Consider the following 18,111-nt stretch of genomic DNA (forward strand, 5'->3'; position numbering starts at 1 on the left):
AATTAGAGTGTGGATATGTGCCCAGGAGTGGGATTGCTGGATCATATGGCGACTCTATTTTTAGTTTTTTGAGGAACTGTCATACTGTTTTCCATAGTGGCTGCACCAATTTACATTCTCACCAACAGTGTAGGAGGGTGCCTCTTCTCTACACCCTCTCCAGCATTTGTTATTTGTAGACTTTTTAATGATGGCTATTCTGACTGGTGTGAGGTGGTACCTTATTGTAGTTTTGATTTGCATGTCTCTAATAATTAGTGATGTTGAGCAACTTTTTATGTGCCTATTGGCCATCTGTGTGTCTTCTTTGGAGAAATGTCTATTTAGGTCTTCTGCCCATTTTTTGATTGGGTTGTTTGGGGTTTTTTTTGTTACTGAGTTGTATGAGCTGTTTGTATATTTGGAAATTAAGCCCTTGTCTGTCACATCTTTTGCAAATATTTTCCCCCAGTCCATAGGTTGTCTTTTTGTTTTGTTTATGGTTTCCTTTGCTGTGCAAAAGCTTGTAAGTTTGATTAGGTCCCATTCATTTATTTTTGCTTTATTTCTATTGCCTTGGAAAACTGACCTAAGAAAACATTGGTACTGTTTATGTCAGAGAATGTTTTGCCTATGTTCTCTTCTGGGAGTTTTATGGTGTCATGTCTTATATTTAAGTCTTTAAGCCATTTTGAGTTTACTTTTGTGTGTGGTGAGAGGGTGTGTTCTAACTTCATTGATTTGCATGTAGCTGTCCAACTTTCCAAACACTACTTGCTGAAGAGACTATCTTTTCCCCGTCATATATTCTTGTCTCCTTTGTTGAAGATTAATTGACCATAATCGTGTGGGTTTACTTCTGGGCTCTCTATTCTGTTCCATTGATCCATATGTCTGTGTTTGTGCCAATACCATGCTGTTTTGAATACTGTAGCTTTGTAGTATTGTCTGAAGTCTGGGATGGTTATGCCTCTTGCTTTGTTCTTTTTCCTCAGGATTGCTTTGGCAATTCTGGGTCTTTTACGGTTCCATATATATTTTAGGATTATTTGTTTTAGTTCTGTGAAAAATGTCATGGGTAATTTGATAGGGATCACCATAAATCTGTCTCTTGCTTTGGGTAGCATGGCCATTTTAACAATATTAATTCTTCCAATCCAAGAGCATGGGATATCTTTCCATTTCTTCAATTTCCTTTATTAATGTTTTGTAGTTCTCAGGATATAATTCTTTCACCTCCTTGGTGAGGTTTATTCTAACTTTTTATTTTATTTTATTTTATTTTATTTTATTTTAAAAGGGATTGTTTGTTTACATTCCCTTTCTGATATTCCATTGTTAGTGTAAAGAAATGCAACCGATTTCTGTATGTTAATCTTGTATCCTGCTACCTTGCTGAATACCTTTATCAGTTCTAGTAGTTTTTGTGTGGAGTCTTTAGGGTTTTCGATATATAGTATCATCAAATTGTTTTTCATTGGTACAGATAGGATTTGGAGCATTGTTTGTCTTCCCCCTCTTTATTCTGACACATTAACTAGTTCAAGTAACTGAACTAGATCACACAAAATATAATAAAAATATGTTATATAACTATTATTTTACAAAATAATTAAAGTATGTTATATAACTATTATTTTAGTTAATGTTTATTAAGCATTTTACAATGCATCAGGAATTGTGCTAATTATTTTATGTACATACCTCATTTAATTCTCAGCAACCTGATGAGTTTGTTAGCCCTATTTTCTAGAGGATAAAATGAGACACAGAAAAGTTAAGTAACTTGCCCAAGATCACACAGCTAATAAGTGACCAGGAAGGTTGTAAATACAGCCTGACTTCTCACTCCATACTGCTACACAGTTGAACAAATCACTACACGATATTACTATACTATTCAAAAACAGCTACACCACTGCTATACTGTTCAAGTAACCACCCACTCTACTGCTACCCTGCTCAGCAAGCCCCTATACTATACAGTAGTGTCTACAATGCTCCCAGCAACTTGCGAAGTGCCAAGAGTAGGAAGATGAATAAAACAGGGTCCTGGCCAAAAGGATCTCACTGTTGGTCCACTTATCCCCAGAAGTGCAGGGGATCCAGAAGTTCCCACATGCCCACGAGCCAACTCTGTAGTACTAGAAGAGTTGGCTATCTAGAGGAGACCTCAAATCAGGATACAGAATTTCAGCATGTGATGATTTGGGGACCAAAGGAAATGGCATGGAACATGACCATGATCCCAAATAACTAACAGTATTCAAAATGTCGAAAATTAGTTCAGTGCCAGCCCATCAGAAAATACATACACCCATCATGATGGAGGACAGGCCAGACAGAACACTGTCAGTTGTGGAGGGGCTGGGGTGGGCTGGACATTAGCCTTGAGACAACCCCCAGAGACGGAGAAGCAGGGGCCCTTTGGGCGCTCTCAGTCACCTAGGAGCCCCTCAGTGCCATCATGAGGAATGCTAGAAGGAGGAGGAGGGTTGATTAGGTTTTCAGCATCCCCAGAGTATTATTGTGTGTGGAAAAGAACACCAGCTGTTACTCATGTTTTCATTAATATTGTTTTAGCTTATAAACCTGTGAGCCTGTATTTTTCCTAAAGCCTCTAAGCTCAACATACAGATTTTATTTATTTACAAATCTAGCAATTTTTGTGTTGAAATAAAAATACTCTCTTTAAAATTTTTTATTATTTACAATGTTGCATTAGTGTACAGCAAGATGATTCAGTTATATATATGTATGTATGTATACATACACATGTATATATATATATATATATTCTTTTCCATTATAGTTTATTACAAGATATTGAATATAGTTCCCTGTGCTATACAATCTTCGTTATTTATCTATTTTATATATAGTACTTTGTATCTGCTAATCCCAAACTCCTAATTTATCCCTCCCCTCCTTTCCCCTTTGGTAACCGTAAATTGGCTTTCTGTCTGTGAGTCTGCTTCTGTTTTGTAAATAAATTCATTTGTATCGTATTTTAGATTCCATATATAAGTGGTATCATGTGCTATTTGCCTTTCCCTGACTCATTAATACTTCACTTAATATGATAATCTCTAGGTCCACCTATGTTGTCAAATATGGCATTATTTCATCCTTTTTTTATGGCTAATCATCACATATATATACCCCACATCTTCTTTATCCATTCATCTGATGATGGACATTTAGGTTGCTTCCATGTTTTGGCTATTGTAAATAGTGCTGCTATGAATATTGGGTTGCATGTATCTTTTCAAATTAGAGTTTTCTCTGGATATGCCCAGGAACACTTACTTTCTCTTTCTGTTTGATTTAATCTCAGTAAGCTTATATGTTTGACATTACTTTCTCCTTAAACATTTACAAACTTGACTAATTAAATTCATTTACAGATTTCAAACCACAGTCACCAACATGACATATCTGATTCTCTCAACAACTTCAAACATCAAACGGCAGACTTATACATTTTAAAAGTAAAATCTTCATAATGACTCAAGCTACTCTTATAAATCAAAATAGATTTACAAATTTAATAAATCAGATTAACTTAATCACTTAGAGCATTATAAAGAACAAGCAGCACAAAATCTTTAAAACTTGCTGCTGTACTTAAGCACAATTGGACACTAAGGTATCAATGCTGTTGATTCATTACTTCACCCTGGAGTTACAGATTACTCACATAATGAAGGCGAAAACAATTGCCATCTTAGGCTTGTTATAGCAACTGAGGTCATGGACTCTGGATGTTGGAGGTCCCCAGGGCTCAGCGCTGGGACTTCTCATTTTCTCTCTCTGCACTCACTTACTTGTCATCTCATCCAGTCCTGTGGCTTTGACTGCCATCTACATGCTGATGACTCCCTATTGTACTTCTCGAGCTCTGGTAGGCATTAATGTTGCTCACTCATTATTTCTGGTTCTTCTTTTTCTAGAAACACAGGAAAATTGTACTTCCTTACCCTCAGCTTGAGGTTAACTGTGGCTATGGGACTTGCCTTGGCCAAGGAAATGTGAGTGGAGTTATGGGCCACTTCAAGGCAGAAGCATTTCATTGCTGCTGTGAGACTCTGCAGCTCTTTTCTTCCTCTTGCCACAGCAAGAGGAAGTAGAGCCTCTATCAGTCTGACTTTCAGAGTGAAAATGACATGGGGCAGAGCCCTACACATAAGACATCAACTTTTGTTGAGTTGATCCAGTGAGGTTTTGGAGTTTTGTTACTGCAGCCTAGCCTTGCCCATCCTAATATGTATCAGCCCACACGTCTCTCCTGAATGCCAGACACAGATTCCAGATACTGACTCAACAGCTCCACTGGGATGTCAAGACAGATATTTCAAACCTAATAAGCCCACAACTGAATTTCTTAACTTCCCCCCTAAAAACCGTGCTGCACTCAGCGTTCCCCACCTCAGGGGGAGGTCAGTTCCGTCCTTCTAGTTGCTTAGGCCAGAAACCTCAGAGCTATCCTTGTCTCTTCTCTTTCTCTCACATCCTATGTCCAATTCATTAGCAAACACCTTCGGCCCTACCTTCAAAGTATATTCAGAACTGAACCATTTCTCATCACCTCCTGTGCCACCACCCTGACCTAAGTCACCATCACCTCTCAACTTGGATAATTACAACAGCCTCCCAACAGGTCTCACCTCTTCTATTCTAGCGCGCCCTTACAATCTTTTCTTTTCTTTTTTTAAATATTTATTTATTTATTTGGCTGCATTGGGTCTTTTGTTGCAGCACGCAGGATCTTCGTTGCGGCATGTGGGATTATTCGTTGCGGCATGCAGGCCTTTCGTTGCAGTGCACGGCCTTCTCTCTAGTTGTGGCGTGCGGGTTTTCTCTTCTCTAGTTGTGGCGTGGGTTCCGGGGTGCATGGGCTCTGTAGTTTGCGGCACACAACTCTCTAGTTGAGGAGCGCGAGCTCAGTAGTTATGGCGCGTGGGCTTTGTTGCCCCATGGCATGTGGGATCTTAGTTCCCCGACCAGGGATCGCACCCGCGTCCCTTGCGTTGGAAGGCAGATTCTTTACCACTGGACCACCAGGGAAGTCCACCTTACAGTCTTATTCTTAACGCAGCAGATCATTTTAAACGATTCAAATCATGCCCCAAACCCTGCAGCAGCGCTCCATTTCACTCAAGATAGAAGCCAGGGTCTTTATAATGACCAGCCAGGCCCTACTCAGTGTGATTCTTTCCACACCTCTCTAAACACAGCTTCCATCAGTCTCCCCTTTATTCATTTCACTCCAGCCACACTGGCCTCCTTGCTGTTCCTTGAACACACTAGGTAAATTTCCAAGTTAGGGCTTCTGCTCTAGCTATTCTCCTGGCCTAGAATATTCTTTCCCCATCTCATCTCCTCCAAGTTTTTATCATATCTCACTTTCACAGTGAGGCCTACCTGTTTCATCCTGCAAACTGCCCACCTCAGAGTCTCCTCATTCTTTTTACCCTGTTCTTTTTCTTTTATCCGTAGCATTTCCCACCCTCTAACCTATTATGTAGTCTATTTTTTTATTAGGCTTATTGCATACAGATCTCGCTCACCTAAAACGTAAAACTTCCTGAGGACAGATATTTTTGTGTTGTTTTCACTGTTGTACCCCAGGTTCCTGGCATGGTGCACATAACAGGCACCCAATAAATGTTTATTAAAATAATCGGTCAAATACTAAACATATGAATTACTGTTTGGGACTGGAACACAGGATCAGAGTTCTTTTTCCAGGATAATCTTGTCCAAGCATTTTTTGGCTGAGCTAAATTGTTAACTTCCTGAATTTTACTGGTACTACTTAGGTGCTAACTAAATCTGACTGTGGCGTGTGTATGTTTGCATTAGCATAAAGAGCTTTTTCTGCAAACACTACCTGAAACTCCTAATTGCCTTTCTTTGAATGTACTATACTTTAGTTGCTCCTTTTAAGTGTCATTATGTACTCATGTTTTGCACAGAATTTTGTTTTTCCTTTTCAATGTTCAGGTTGTCACAGTCTGACCGATGGGAGTCCCAGAGATCTTTGCAAGCATTTGTGCTTTTTCAAAACAGTAGGATTTTCTCACCCACTTCTGCTTTCTCTGCCCCAAACATAGAATAATAGACTCAGCTGCTCTCCAAGGAGCCCTGGTTCCTTTTAGCAGAAAGTCATACTAGAGACCATAATCTGGGTGCTTTAGGGATGGATACCAGATTGCTCCCTAGGAACACAGGTGGAGACAGCATCACTACTAGACCACTTTATTGACAGGTAGATTTGGTGTATCTTTAAAAGATTTCATTAGTCAGCATCCAGTCAGGAAAACAGAAATCACACTAGGAATTTCCAGTAGGAGAGATATAAGATAGACGATTAATTACAAAAGTGTTAGGTAGCTGGGGGGAAAAAGCAAACAAGGCATGCTGAGGTAAACCAGAGATTAATAACTGAGGGCACAACTGCCACTGGGCTGGGGATCAGAAGGGAAGGGGTGGTGTTACCAGAAACCAGAATTGCAGAGGAGGGCTGGGCAGGCCTGACACCCAGGCCTCTGCCCACAGGTGTGCGCTGGGTCCTGGATGAAGAGGCTCATCCTCATCACTCAGAAGACGTGGCCCCGCTGACGGGGGCACCTCCAAGGGGCTGCACGAGACTGGGGCTGGGATGGCGGAAGGAAGCTAGAAGCGGAGCTGGAGCTGTCCAGGACCGCTAGCCATCTCCCGACAGGAGGCAGGAACAAGAAAACAGCCTTCTTTTCCTTTCTTCCACCCTCCCAGTCCCCACTAGAACCACAGTTTCCCTGGGAAGGGTGGCTCAGCCCGAACATCACAGAGAGGACGGTGGCCTGGACTGGGGCACAATAGTGGATAACCAGCACAAAGGTCATGAGGTCACCCGGACCTTCCAATTAAACTCCAACTTCTTTTTTTTTAAATTGAATTATAGTTGATTTACAATGTTGTGTTAGTTTCTGGCGTATAGCAAAGTGATTCAGATATATTCTTTTTCATATTCTTTTACATTATGCTTTATTACAAGGTATTGAATATAGTTCCTTGTGCTATAATCTATTTTATATATAGTAATGTGTATCTGTTAATCCCAAGCTCCTAATTTATCCCTCCCACTCACCCCTTTCCCCTTTGGTAACCATAAGTTTGTTTTCTATATCTGTGTAAACTCCAACTTCTTTAAGTCCTCTTTTCTAAAAAAAGAGTCTTGTTTTAGTATAAAATATTTCCTGAGTTACTAGTTTCTTCAAATTTCATATCATTTCTTATCAATTTTAATATATCAAATATATACATACACACTGTCATATAAACCTATGTACTTAAATATCAATATAACATTAATGGACACTATTACTTACTAGTATCCATTTATATTTTACTCAGAGTCTGACCTAGGCTGGAATTACATTCCCTTCCTCTCTCTCTCTCTCTCTCTGTCTTTTATTATGATAAAATGTACATAATATAAAATTTACCATGTTGGGACTTCCCTGATGGTCCAGTGGGTAAGACTCCGTGCTCCCAATGCAGGGGCCCCAGGTTCTATCCCTGGTGGGAGAACTAGATCCCGCATGCATGACGCAACTAAGAGTTCACATGCCGCAACTAAGACCCGGCGCAGCCAAAATAAATAAATTAATTAATTAATTTAAAAAATAAATAAAATTTACCGTCTTAACCTTTTTTTTTTTTTTTTTTTTTTTTTTTTTTTTTTTTTTTTTTTGCGGTATGCGGGCCTCTAACTGCTGTGGCCTCTCCCATTGCGGAGCACAGGCTCCGGACGCGCAGGCTCAGCGGCCATGGCTCACGGCCCCAGCCCCTCCGCGGCATGTGGGATCTTCCCGGACCGGGGCACGAACCCGTGTCCCCTGCATCGGCAGGCAGACTCTCAATCACTGCGCCGCCAGGGAAGCCCCATTTTTAAGTGTACACTTCAATAGTGTTAGGTATATTCGCACTGTTGTGCAACCAATCTCCAGAACTCTTTTCAGCTTGCAAAACTGAAACTCTGTACTCTCTAAACAATATTTCACAATCCCCCCTCCTCCCAGCCCCTGGAAACCACCCTTCTACTTTCTGTCTTTCCAAATTTGCCTACCGTAGGTGCCTCATAGAAGTGGAATCATACAATATTTGTCCTTTTGTGAATGGCTTATTTCACTTAGCATAATGTCTTCAGCGTTCATCCATGTCGTAACACAGGTCAGAATTTCCTTCCTTTTTAAGGCTTTCTAATATTCTGTTATATATATATGTATACACACCCACAGCATTTTGTTTATCCATTCATTTGTCAATGGACATCGGTCGCTTCCTCCTTTTTGGCTATTGTGAGTAATACTGCTATGAACATGGGTGTACGTTTCCCTCCTCTTTTGTAATCTTTTTATAGACCCTCATTCTATATGAGTGGCTCTTAACATGTCAGACCTAGCACTTTCTCTCATTCTAAAATGAAGTTCATAAGTAATATAGCCTGTCTACCAGATAATTTCAGGAAAATCAATATAATAAAGTATCTATTTCATTGTGAGTAAATACCTGAGAACAGTCACACAGAGCACATAACAAAATAGTCATATGTTTGCACGTTGCTCGCGGTGGACACAGCCACGAACGTTCAATGTCTCAGGAGCATGGCATTGGAGATTTGAATACCACAAGTAGCGTTGCTTGGTGGCATGATTTCATAATATGGGTAACCAACACAGTAAAGTTTGAAACAAAGCAACTTTTTTCAATGTCATGGCAATTGTAATCTTAGAAAGGCAGTGCATATTTATGTTGGACAAAGAATACTTGATGTTTCTGTGTAAAACAGAATTAGGTTCTTGGCTCAGATCTTTTTTAAAAAATATTTTTCCTTTTATTCATTTTTTTGGGGGGGTGTTAATTTATTTTATTTATTTTTGGCCGCATTGGGTCTTTGTTGCTGCACATGGGCTTTCTCTAGTTGCAGCGAGTGGGGTTTTTCTTCATTGCGGCGCGCGGGCTTCTCATTGCGGTGACCTCTCCCGTTGCAGAGTATGGGCTCCAGGCGTGCGGGGCCCAGCAGTTGTGGCTCGTGGCCTCTCGAGCGCAGGCTCAGCAGTTGTGGCGCACAGGCCCAGTTGCTCTGCGGCATGTAGGATCTTCCCGGACCAGGGCTCAAACCCGTGTCCCCTGCATTGGCAGGCGGATTCTCAACCACTGCGCCACCAGGGAAGCCCCGGCTCAGATCATTTTAAACAGATTATTCCCCATATAGAGCATTGAAATTGGTGAAGAACACACGGGATGATTTTTCATGCAGGATGATCCAGTGATTTGCAAGACATCTAGCATCTTTAGCCCATGCCACTAAATGCCAGTAGTACCTGCTCAGTCATGAGGACAGTCAAGGAATGCCCCTAGACATTTCCTAAATGTCCTCTAGGAGGCAGCACCACACACATTAAGAACTGCTGCTCTAACTTAGGTGTCCATCGACAGATGAATGGATAATGAAGATGTGGCACATGTATACAATGGAATATTACTCAGCCATAAAAAGAAACGAAATTGAGTTATTTGTAGTGAGGTGGATGGACCTAGAGACTGTCATACAGAGTGAAGTCAGAAAGAGTAAAACAAATACCGTATGCTAACACATATATATGGAATCTAAAAAAAAAAAAAAGGTTCAGAAGAACCTAGGGGCAGGACAGGAATAAAGATGCAGACATAGAGAATGGACCGGGGAGGGGGAAGGATAAGCTGGGACAAAGTGAGAGAGTGGCATGGACATATATACACTACCAAATGTAAAATAGATAGCTAGTGGGAAGCAGCTGCATAGCACAGGGAGATCAGCTCGGTGCTTTGTGACCACCTAGAGGGGTGGGATTGGGAGGCTGGGAGGGAGACGCAAGAGGGAGGAGATATGGAGATATATGTATATGTATAGTTGATTCACTTTGTTATAAAGCAGAAACTAACACACCATTGTAAAGCAATTATACTCCAATAAAGATGTTAAAAAAAAAAAAAAGAACTGCTGCTCTATAAGTAACTAGAGTCTCTGTGTCTCTATTAAAGTCTTAACCAGTAAAGCTGTGTAACCGTGGCAAGCACAAGGAAAAAAACCTTGCAGACTTATTGGACTATTTGGCCAATTACTGTGCTCTGAAATCCACTGCCAAGTTTATGCCAAGGCCATGTGTCCCACAGGTTTCTCCAGCCAATGGCTGGGCACAGTGGGATACTAAGGCCAACCTGTTCCTGGAAGGCTTGAGACTCCTCTGACAGCTGACTTTGCCTTGAGGTTCCCTGGTAGCCTTGCTGACCTTTCTTGGCTGCACGAGAGGCTAGGATGTTTCCACCCAACCTTCCTTCCCTCTTTCCTTCACTTGGGGTCAGACTTGCATTGCCCTCTGACAGCTCTGCTAGTTCTGCTCCCTCTCTGTTTTCTCTCAGAAGTGTCTCCACAATAAAATCCTTGTACATTTTATCCTAGCTTGGCATATGCGTCTTAGAGGACTTGGAGTAACATAGTAGCAAAGAATCACAAAACCCCCATGGCACACAACAGTAGGAGTTTATTGTTTGTGCTTCTGGGGGCAGGGTTCGGGGCTGCTAACCAGACGGCTCTGCTGACCTTGGCTGGGCTTGCTCCCATATCCGGGGTTGACGGGCTGGTTGTTGATCTAGGATGACCTCCCCTATGATGACTTGGGACTCAGCTGGACTCCACACATCTCTCATCCTCCAGCAGGCTAGCCCAGGTGTGTTCTGATGGCAAGGGCGCAGGCACAAGAGAAAAGCCCAATGTATAAACCTATTTCAAATTTGTGCTTGCCTAGGGTCAGCTATACCCACTGGTTAAAGAAAATCATGTAGTTGAGCCCAGATGGAGTTGTACAACCCTGAAAAGTAACGTGACAAAGGGTCGGGATACAAGGAGAGGTGAAGAATGGGACTATTTTTGTAATCTACCACAGTGTCCATGCATTTTTCTTATTAATGAAGTACCACTCTTCAGTTTTTTTTTAAAATTGTAACCCCTCTTAAAATAATCACATCATGGTAGAGTCACTTACTGGTAGAAAGGAAGCCTGACATTTCTGAGTATTTACCAAAAGACTGAGTTATCCACACAAGGCTATTTAAACTGGTTAAGATTTCCATTACATTCATTGTCAAGTTAAAGCCATTTTCTCCTCCCTGCAATGACCCAATGCTGTGACTGCCCATGACAAAGATTAGATCAGTTATAGATAGCAAATAACCTACATTTTCTTTGTACTTCAGAGTGATTTATTGAATTTTCAAACACCTTCCACACAAAAGTAGAGAAGTTCAGACATTATTTTTAAAATAAATTTGAGTAATTCAAAATTATCCCTAGGATAATATCACTTACTTGCATTCTTTCTTAAGTAGGAAAATCTGTTGTGTTACAAGTTGGTAGCCAGGAACTACGTCAAAGTCGAGGTGCACCTGTGGCTGTGGGCATTGTGTGTAAGCATCACTTGTCATGTATGTGGCCGCAGAGAATGAGTGGAGAACCACAGTGCTAGCCCACAGTGACCTCTCTGCTCCAAGCCCCTGTAACCCATGCCTTCCTACTAAGGTTGCTCAATCTGTTGTGCAACAAAGTGAAGGATGGAGGCTTTCCTTTCCATTGTTTATTCTCTCTTGCAAAAAAAAAAAAAAATTAACGTTTCGTAAATTTGAAAAAAATTTGAGCCTACAGAAAAGTTTCAGGAACAAAACAGTGAGCACCCGTATGCTCCTCACCTAGTTTTACCAGCTGTTAACCTCTTGCCTCCCACACTATCGATACATTCTCTCTTTATATACACGTTTCCCCTCTACCAAGCCATCCAAGAGTGGTGGGCAGGCACCCTGGCACTTCACCCCTAAATAATTCTCCATCCTTTCCCAAGAAGGAGGCCATTGTCCTAGTATTGAGAACACTGTTGTCACACCTGACAAACTCAACATTAAGTTCAACATACAGTTTACATGAAATTTGCCTAACTGTCTGAAAATTATCTTTTAATCCAGATCCCATTGCATTTAGTTGTTATATCTCATTAATCTATTAACAGGAAGAATAAAAAATAGATGCCTGGGTCTTACCCTAGAGCTACAAAAAACAGAATTTCCAGGGTTGGAGCCCAGGAATCTATCCTTTTAAAACTCTTTCTGATGACTCTGATGAGAGTCACGTTTGGGGATCACTGAGTTCTACCTGGAAGGTTAATTATCTTTTCACCTGTCTATGGCTGTTTTCCCAAACAGATTTCAGGGAATTCTTGTGTCAGGAGTAATAAATTGCTGGGAGAACTATAACTCATTCTAATTGTACCCTAACCATTGCCCCTCCCCTCTAATCCCACCTGCTTCTTACCCCTTAACATTATACTCAGAAGAACTTGAGTGGCAGGTTTTGAAGGCCCAGTCCTAGACTTTATCTTGGACTTCCCTTTAATTCCAAATTCTGTTAATTCAATGACCTCATAAATACTTTTGAATTGAATAATCTGGGGTGGGGGTAGGGGGATGTGGGAGGGAAGGATTGGCTTGTTGAAATCCAGATTTCTAGGCCCTCCTCTGGGCTCAGGAATGTGCATTTTAGTCAGCTCCCTAAGTAGTCCGTACTCCCTTTTTTTGTATTTCATTCTAAGGGCCTTTCAGGGTGATTTACTCTTAGTAAGCAACTCAGTAAGCCTCTGGTTATGTCATTGAAATAAACCTCTATGCTTATAGAACCCTTGCCCACAAAACAGACAGCAAAAGAACTTTTCTTCCCGTCTTTTAACTCATCTCTTTCAATGCTCCTATTTGACCAATTCTCTCAGTAGAAAATGTCCTTCACAGAGCCTTAGCTTTTCTCTAAAACCATAGAAACAGGCATCTTATTTCTGCCTCACACTGCCTTTTACTCCCACTCTGACCAAATTCCCTTTTAGTGTTGACTCAAATTGTTTATCTGAGTCTGTGCCTGACCTTTCGGTTCTAGTGACATCTTTATGGCCCCTTTTTTCTTTTTTCTTTTTGGTGGGTAGAGATGATATGGAGGGGAGCCCAGAGGATTACAGATTGTAAAGTCACCCACACTTCGATTCCAGTATGCCACTTTGAACTAAGTTGTCCATCATGGGAGAAAAAGAACCTGTTTATTATTTTGGAATTTCACCTTGCTTGCTCTGCTAGGTAATCTATGTGAAAAGCAAATATTCTTTTTTTGAAAATCACATTGCATTTTCTGCAAAGCTGTGTTTTGCTAACATGGAAAGAGTTAAGCTGAAGTTTAACCTTTTTAATATAGTCGTTAGTTAAAATATCTGGTGTCTCTTAGTCAAGTGCTTCTTGGTAAAGAAGCACTCTAGAATCCAAATTTGCCTGTGATGAAGGACACAATTTTCCTTTTTCAGCCCATTCATTGGCGGAAAATAATTCCTGCCAGATGCTTGATGCCACTAGCAATTCTAGTGAAATAATGTGGAAAATACGAAACTGTCATCAGATATAAAGTTAGAACAGAGATAATCTCTTTACCAGAAGAAGCCAGCATGTGTGTATGATGCCGAATCCAACCTCTGTACCCCAACACTGAGTTAAATCTTGGAGACAGAGTTTTGGGCGAAGTAGAAAAGAATAGGTTTATTACTTTGCCAGGCAAAGGGGGCCGCAGCAGGCTAACGCCCTCAAAACTCTGAGTCCTGACCTGGAGGGGGTAGTGAGGAGTTTTATAGTAATGGCTCAAAGAGGGCGTGATCAGCTCGTGGACATTCTGATTGGTTGGTGGTGAGGTAAGTGGGAGTCAGGCAACATCAACCTTCTGGTTCCAACCAGTCTGGAGTCTACCTGCTTGTGGGCAGCATACTGTTAACTTTTCCCACCTGGTGGAGGTTTCAGTATCTGTAAAGCAGCTCAAAGATATTGTTACGTGTATCCCTTGAGGGGGAACCGGGACCCTGCCCCAAGGCTACTCTATAGTTTCTTGACTATTCCTCCCTTGTCTCCACATCCCCTCCCTTCCCTAATTAGCAACTGTTTAAACCTGCCCGTTGGAACACAGGGAAGGTCATGGAGGCTGAAGGAAGCCTATTTCCTGTTATCAAGAAATGGGGGACACAGAAAGGCTTTTTTGCCCAGGAGCCTCACAGGGTCCTGCTCGGTTTCATGTATAATATCCATCGATACACAAGTATATTGGGAGTGATAAACAGTCACTTTGACAAGGTAGGAAAAACACCATTCTTATCACCGCGTAAGTAAAAAATCCATATCATTGCTTTAATGAGGGAAACTGATTCTTCTTCACGATGAATGAGATATCCAGCCAGCCCCAGCTGTTCTAACCACACTAGCCTAGGTGCCAGGAGTGTGAATGAGTCATTTTGGACAGTCCAGCCTCATTAGTTGCAATGTGTAAAAGAACCAAGGATCACAGTGAATATGGCCCCAGTTGAGCCATCCCAGGCACCTCCAGGCATTAAGCCACCCCAGCTGAGGCTGCAGGCAGCATGCAGCAGAGATGGGGACCTCTGCTGTGTTCTCTCTGAATTTCTGGCCTACAAAATTATGATCACAGGGCTTCCCTGGTGGCACAGTGGTTAGGGATCCACCTGCCAATGCAGGGGACATGGGTTCAAGCCCGGGTCCAGGAAGATCCCACATGCTACAGAGCAACTAAGCCCATGCGCCACAACTACTGAGCCTGCGCTCTAGAGACCGCGAGCCACAACTACCGAAGCTCGCGCGCCCAGAGCCCGTGCTCCGCAACAAGAAGAAGACACTGCAACGAGAAGCCCGCGCACCGCAACAAAGAGTAGGCCCCGCTCACCGCAACTAGAGAAAGCCCGCACGTAGCAACGAAGACCCAATACACCCAAAAAATAATTAATTAATTAAATTTAAAATATATATATGATCATAAGAAACTGGTTGTTATTTTATGCCACAACATTTGGAGTGGTTTGTTATGGTAATAGATAACTGGGATAGATGTTGAAGAGAGGACTTGTATTACTTGGCTATTGCCACAATAATGCATGACTCCAAAACTCAGTGGGTTTCAACAACAGTATTTATTTTTCTGACTCATGGGGCTGTGCATTGTCTGGGGTGTGAGGGGGCTGGGCAAGGCAAACCTCTGTGGGCTGGTCTGAGACACACTCCTCTCTGTTCTGGTGCCAGGATGAAGGTGGAGCATCTACCTGGGGCACGCTGGGTGATGGATATTCAGGAATCCAAGTGCAACTCTGCAAAAACATTTTACTCCTCTGCTTATTTTATTGGCCAGGTAGGTCACATGGTCAAGCTCAAAGTCAAAGGGGTAAGTACACGCCCATCCAAATGGGAGGAAGAAGAAAGGAGATACTCGCTGAACAGTACTCCAACCTATTGAGAGATTCAAGCATCAGATGATGGTGGTGGTGATAGTGAGTGGTGTCAGACTGGCCCAGTTTTAAGGTATTTCTGTAATTTGGTACTTATACATCTAGAACCCAGAGAGAACACTTGTGAGTGTAGTGGGGGAAGGTGTCTAAATATAGGAATCAATAATTATTTATTTTATTTATTATGTTATAAATAATGTTTCTATTAATAATATAAATATTATTTGTCAGTTTATATGATTTATTGATACTAAATCCCTACAAGCAGGAGGCATGTAAAATTATGAAAAGACAAAGAAAATGTAATAGAACAAAAGGAGAGGGATTAAAAAAAAGAAAGAGAAAAAGAAGGCAGAAAATGAAACCCTTTACCAGCTGTTGGGGAGGCCAGGAGCAGACACCTGTTTCTTGGTTTGCCTCATATGTAGGCGGAACTGCTACAGGGCAGCCAGTCCCTGAAAGAAGTCCCAAGAGACCAGCTCCTCCTTAAGGAGAGGTTTTGCTAATTCAATGACAGATGCATCTGGCATGGCATAAGGCACCTCCAAACACTGCTCTCCCACTCAGCACCATACTTATAGCCAATGAAAGCACCAGCAGTGCAGGGAGTTCCCTACTCCCAGTTGAGGGTTAACTATTAACGCAGCTGTGAAGTGTGTGGGACCAGCCCAAAAAGCTATGGGCAGCAGGCAGAGTTAGAGCAAAGAGGCGTTAAGAAAGGCTTTGGGAGAGAAGTAGTATCTGAACTGGAACTGGATGCAGAGGCCAGAAAATGTGGAAGCAGCACAGTCTCATTTTTGTTGCATGTATAGAGGGCACAAGGCTGGAGAGTGAGCTGATCATGGTAAATCTTGAATGCCAGGTTGAAGAGCATATTTTTAGTTCAGTGGGAACCCTGAGAACTTTTGAACAAGAAGTAATCTGGGGCTTCCCTGGTGGCGCAGTGGTTGAGAATCCGCTTGCCAGTGCAGGGGACACAGGTTCGAGCCCTGGTGCTGGAAGATCCCACATGCCGCAGAGCAACTAAGCCCGTGCGCCACAACTACTGAGCCTGCGCTCTAGAGCCCGCGAGGCACAACTACTAAAGGCTGCGAGCCACAACTACTGAAGCCCATGCACCTAGAGCCCGAGCTCCGCAACAAGAGAAGCCACCGCAATGAGAAGCCCGTGCACCGCAACAAACAGTAGCCCCCGCTCACAGCAACTAAAGAAAGCCCGAGCCAATCAACAAAGACCCAACACAGCCAAAAATTAATTAATTAATTAATTAATTTTTTAAAAAAAGAAGTGATCTGAAGCTGTCCTCCAATATCATTCTTTCCTACTTCTGTGGTAACAGAAGCCCCAGTTTTTAACCGGGTTCATGCCTGTGCAAATTAAGATTAGCTTTCCTAACTTCTCTTGCAGCTAGGTGTGGTCATGTGACTGAATTCTGGTGAATGAAATAGAAAGGAAATAGTGTGTGCCACTTTTAAGAAGTGTTCTCAAAGGGAGAAGGCATTGCGCCTTTTTTTTTTTTCCTGCTGGATGGAAGCCCAACCTAATCCTAACAAGCATATTATTCATTAGGAAGATAGGCCTGGGGCAAGGCAAAATATAGGATGAGCACTGGAGGTGGGAAGATCTTGACAGTTGAGGTAAGAAGTGTGGAAATAAGAACTGAGCCAGTATGGCAGCTTTGGGAACGGATGGGAGGGGAGTATGGGATAAATATTGCGCAAGGAGTGTCTGTGGGACTTGGGAATTGGTCAGGTGAGAGGAGACACCAGGAAGAATCAAAGGTCATTCTGAGGTTTCAAGCAGAGTTGACTGGGAAGTCAATGATGCTGGTAACAAAAATAGGGGAATCAGCAGGATGAGCAGGCATGAGGAAGGCCCCCAGGAGTTCAGTCTTGCACATGTTGAGTTGGGACGCCTGCAGGATACCCAGGTGGAGATGTAAAGCAGGCAGTTGGAAATGGCAAATCCTTTGCATAAAAGTGGTAGTCAAAATGAAGGGAGGGGCTGGTTGGCAAAACACAGAGTGTGTCTGTAGAAATTCCTCTTTCTTCAGTGCACACAGAAATAAACTTTTGCTCTGCAAAACCAGATAAAAATATGTAAGCTCTTCACCTGATTTGTACCCCCTCCCTCAAAAAAACCCCTACAAACTCCAGTCAGCAGCTGGCTGGCTGGCTTCAAGCCATGAAATCCTCACTGTCTCAAAATGTGGACATCTCCTTAAAGTTCTTTACTAAGGCGTATTGATTTGCATAAATATCTGTGCTGGCATGTTTTAAGATGACTCCTTTTCAGCAAGAGATCTATAGTAAATTGTCTTCCTCCTTAATTCCGGTTGGCCACACATAAGAAGCCTTCCCTTTCACAAAAGTCTTAAAAGAACAATTCCTTTCAAAAGCAGAATGAAAAAAATATGAAAATCTAATAAATGTGACAGTAAAACGACTCTGCAGAGGTTTCTCTCATATCTGCTGTGACCAGAACAGATGTTAAAATAAATACAATTTGAAATAAAAAGTAAACGAATCTAATGTGAACATTAAGGAACTTTTTTTTTTCTTTTTTTGGCCAAGACACGCGGCTTGTGGGATCTTAGCTCCCCGACCAAACCCAAGCCCTCAGCAGTGAAAGCTCGGAGTCCTAACCACTGGACCATCAGGGAATTTTCTAAGGAACCATCTGTTCAGCCTGGCTAAACTGCTGTCTGCACTATTTTCATACGATGGCTGGGGCCCAGGGGATGGAA

This window comes from Grampus griseus (assembly GCF_964374135.1).
Source record: "Grampus griseus genome assembly, chromosome: 15".
Classification (NCBI taxonomy): Eukaryota; Metazoa; Chordata; class Mammalia; order Artiodactyla; family Delphinidae; genus Grampus; species Grampus griseus.